The following is a 4,497-nucleotide window of genomic DNA, read 5'->3' as shown; positions in this document are numbered from 1 at the left end:
AAGTCATCTGCAAGCTTAGGAGCAAGGAAACCAGTCCGAGTCCCAAAGCTGAAGAATTTGGAGGCTGATGTTTGATGGCAGGAAGCATCCAGCATGAGGGAAAGATGTAGACTGGGAGGCTAAACCGGTCTCTCTTTTCACATTTTTCTGCCTGCTTTCTAGCTGCACTGACAGCTGATCAGATTGTGCCCACCCAGGTTAAGGGTGGGTCTGCCTTTCCCAGCCCACTGACTCAAATGTTAATCGTCTTTGGCAATACCCTCACAGACACACCCAGGATCAATACTTTGCATCTTTCAATCCAATCAGGTTGACACTCAGTATTAACTAACAGTCAGAGTAGGTCTTTTTGGTTGAGACAGAGGCTACATCAGATGTTTTTTTACCCCTATAGGAAGGTCGTCTCATCCTTAGAAAAAGTAGGTATTACCTAGAATAAATGCTTCAGCCACCCTGTCTTGAGAGACATTGAATTAGGGCCTGCTGACACTGACATTTACTTAACATAACCTGTTCAAAGCACTTACCAAGGGCCAAGCACTATTCTAAATACCATAGAAATATTATTTCTTTCTCATAACAACCCTGTGAGGTAGATGTGATTATTATCCCCATTTTTCAGATAAGGAAACTGTGATATAGAGAGGTTGAGCTGAAAGTCAAATATCTAGTAAATGGGAGAACCAGGCTTCAAACCCAGTCAGTCCAGCTCTGGAGTCTTTGCTTGTTCCAAGCTGCTTGATGGTGATGTGTTCCTGACTAGTAAGACTTCCCCAATAAACCAACTACAGATTGCCTACAATGTACTTAGTACATAAGGATTTTCTAAGGGGGCCAACGAGTTCATCTTCATGTCAGATTTTAAACTTCTTTGAATTTGGTAATGTGGTTCCATAATAACTTGTTTTGTGTGTGTCCATCATCATTCTACTTAAATTCCTTAGTCAAACTATAAACTCTTAAAGCTGGTTAACCCTAACTAAGCATATCCAGGTCTACCAAAACCTGCATCAGAAATAACTTCTAAGAATGAACTCTTGGAGGGACATTTTCCCCTAGTTGGTCAGGAAGCCATTCCTGACCCTCAGTAGGTAGCTGCCCCTGTTATATTAATAAATCTGTATTGTGATTATTCTTTCTTTAATTGTCTCCCTCGTAAATACGTCAACTCTGTGAGATAGAGTTTATGCCTTATTTGTCCTCTTGTAGCCTCTGCCTAGCAAGGTGCATGATAGGTAGTAGCTATGCAAAGGTACTCAGAGAGGTCTGTTGATTGAGGCCAGTTGACCTTTGCTGCCTACTTTCTGTAGATCTCCAGGCTGTGCTGATGGACAAAGACTCTGTCTCCTCTCTACCTTGGAAGAGAGTTTTGTTTTGTGACTGATTTTATGAAGTGATAAAATAGCTTTACTTGAACTTATCAAACAAAATTTAATGATTATTGGAAATTCTGAAATAGAAATGGGGAAAAATGGGATTTTTATTGGGAGAAACTCCCCAAATATCTATTAAACACCAATTTCACAAAAGAAACTAGAGGGAATTTAATTACCTCTGGATCCATTTTGCCAACTCGAAGGTGCCTTAAAAAATTAAAATTGTACCAAATGAGAGGTTATTATGAAAGCAGAAGCAGCCATGTTAAGAGTAGGAAATCTTCCTTCATATTTGTCCTGTTTGTGATTTGCAATATCTAAATTATAGGACATAGTATAGTAACGGACCTTCCCTGATCTAATATCCCACATTTCCGAAGTAATATAAATAGTCTAACCTCTTAGCCTTCACACGACACTCCTACTCACTCTAATCATCGCTGCTCCCTGGAGTCTTCTGTCTCGTCTATTTTATTGTCATCTGGGGTAATTTTCAATTTTTATGTGATTGTCTCTCCCTCCCACATAGCTACACACACACACACACACACACACACACTCTTACATGCACACGCGCTCACACAGTGTGGAGAGATTTTAATCTCGTTTTGCTCTCCTCTCCCCAGTTTTGTAGTAAAGATCAGAAGATAGCAGGGCTGTTTTTATGGATGTGGAGGGAGGAGATAATTGAGGATGAAAATCTGCTACTTTTCATCTTCTAGATGTGCTGCATTTGCCTATCGGCTTATAGGAGAGGGTTAAGGTTTATTCAGCCAGGAAGGCGTTATTTTCAGGAGTCCAGAGGATTTTCCAACAGGAGTGGGTTGGACTGTGCCGAAGCAGTGAGATTACAGGCGACCTGGTGAGGGTATTTGTACCACTGACCTCTAAGCAGGGATGCGTGTGTTAGACCCAGCCTCCCTTTGAGGTTTCTCAGGCTTGACTATTTCTACATCTGGTGGGTACATCATTGTTTAAAAAATAAACTCCAAAGTTGAGAATAACCGTATCCTTGACAAGATGTATCCTTTTCTAAGGAGGATTGCTGCAGCTGCCTAACAATGAATTACAACATTCCACAGCTGTCTGGGCAGGAAATGAAGAAAATTATCCTGGCTATCTCAAAATGGGTGTTTGGGGAGTGGGGGAGGGTGTATGAATTGCTAGAGAGTATTTTGGAATTAGGGTGCTGGGCCTGCCTGATCAATCTTATCTTGGATTACAGGGTCCTTGGCCATCAGATTTCAGAGAGTATTAAAAAAATTGAACATTCTAAAATCAAACAGTATGGTTACATAGATTCCAGATAGTGAACTAAAGTGAAAAATATGTTATTTTTGGCCACAACCTGGTTTTACTTCCTTATCCTCCCATCTGATGACTAAATTGCATTTAAAAATTAATATCCTAATTACCTAACAGTCAAATATGATGGAGCTATGAGTACAGGGGTATCATTTATTATTCATCATTCCAATAGACGAGTATTCATATTATTTTCTATTTTCACTTTCTATGTTTTTTCTAGTGCAAACCAGAAAATCTCCTAGACCAATTCTAAAAGAGCTGTAACACTTAACATTCATATTTTCAAAAGATTTTGTTGATTGAATAACTGTTCATTCATTTGGTCATTCTGTGTGCCCTCTACTCTGCTTCCTAAAGTTGCATTTCCCAAGCACATCTAAGAACAGATTACTCCTCTTGCCCAGGGACCTCCAATGGCTCCCCATTGTCTGCAGCAATGTTTCTCAAACCTTCATGTACATATGAGTCACCTGGGGATCTTGTAAAAATGCAGATTCTGATGCATTTGGTCCAGGGTGGCGCCTGGGCTTTTTGTATGTTGAAGTTTCCAGGTGTTTCCGAGGATGCTCTGGCTTTGACCTCACTTTGAGTGGTGTGGGTCTACAGGATGGGCCTGTCCCTCTACTCTCTGGCCTTCCCAGGACATTATTGTTTTTCCAGATACCTGCACAACCTCTGCTTCTGTGCTTTTTGGATGCTAGTATTCATCCACGTCTTACTTGCCTTTACCCACAGAGCCCATACTCTCCACAAGCTCTTCACAGATTTGTCTCTACCCTGCCCAACAATTAGAATCACTGTCTCCCTCTCTTGTTCTCCTCTTGCACTTTGGTCGGAAATCAATTTTCCAACTTAGTACTGTCTGCTGGACTGTACATATTGGGTGTGTATCTGTCTCTACCAGTGAACTGTGAACCTCCGGTGAAGAACATCCCATTCTGTACATTTTACCCTCTTCTGCCGCATTCTGCACAATTCCTACATAGAGCAAGTGTAAATAAAAGTTGAATTGAATAAAATTTACAAATTGTATAAAATCTCTTTTCTAGATGGATTTCTCTTGACTAGGTGAAACTTGCTGACAGTCAGATAAACCTCTTCAACGTTCTTTCCTGAAAGGATGTCTTACTCCTTGGTAGTTAGGGATCGCTCCTGGGTGTTTTTAAAAAAGATTTTGACTTAGAAGATCTGTGAATGTGACTATGTGGGCTAAGCTTCTTAAAGGGGCAACCCAGCTGAGAATCACAAAAGAAAGCGGAGGCTGCTACTTTTGCCGACCCTACAGGCTGGGTTTTTATTGTTGCTAATGAGAGCCACTCATGTTGACTGTCTAACAGGAAGTACCTTAATCCTTTCTCATTAGACTTCTAAAATTAGCCTTGCCTTGCCCTGCTGGAAGAATCATGAAATGTGCTACCTTTTCAGATTTAGGTGGGATGATAGAATTGAAGGTCCATTCCTAGAATCTGGACAGATATTCCTAGCTGGGCAGTATTAATGAATAAGCATTTTGAATCAGAGTGACCTGGGCTCTAATTTTAGTTCTGCAATGTGGTAACTTTGACATCTTGAACAAATTAGTTAGCCAGTTTGATCCTCGGTTTTCTCATCTTTTAATGGGGTAATCATACCGCTTTGAAGGATTATTAAGATTAAATGGAAGAATGTGTATCAACAAATAATGGTGAATGTTACTGCAATCAGAGCTCTGGCATGTCACCAGCCAATCTTTCAGGGCTGTAAGGGAAAACTATTTCCTTCTCTCCACCAACTAAAGGAAAACTGTTTTTTTTTCCTCTACTCTCTACTACCC

General features: G+C 40.5%; 1 non-coding gene across 1 annotated transcript; it reads right to left on the bottom strand.

The window, feature by feature from the left end:
* Positions 1-2,890: 2,890 nt before the first annotated feature.
* LOC115835283 lies at positions 2,891-2,953 on the bottom strand. Its single transcript, XR_004030272.1, has one exon. It is a non-coding gene; the product is annotated as a U7 small nuclear RNA (small nuclear RNA).
* Positions 2,954-4,497: the final 1,544 nt, after the last annotated feature.

Source organism: Nomascus leucogenys, chromosome 5 (assembly GCF_006542625.1).
Source record: "Nomascus leucogenys isolate Asia chromosome 5, Asia_NLE_v1, whole genome shotgun sequence".
NCBI lineage: Eukaryota > Metazoa > Chordata > Mammalia > Primates > Hylobatidae > Nomascus > Nomascus leucogenys.
The sequence above is the reverse complement of the archived record's forward strand: the minus strand, read 5'-3'. Positions and strand labels throughout refer to the sequence as shown.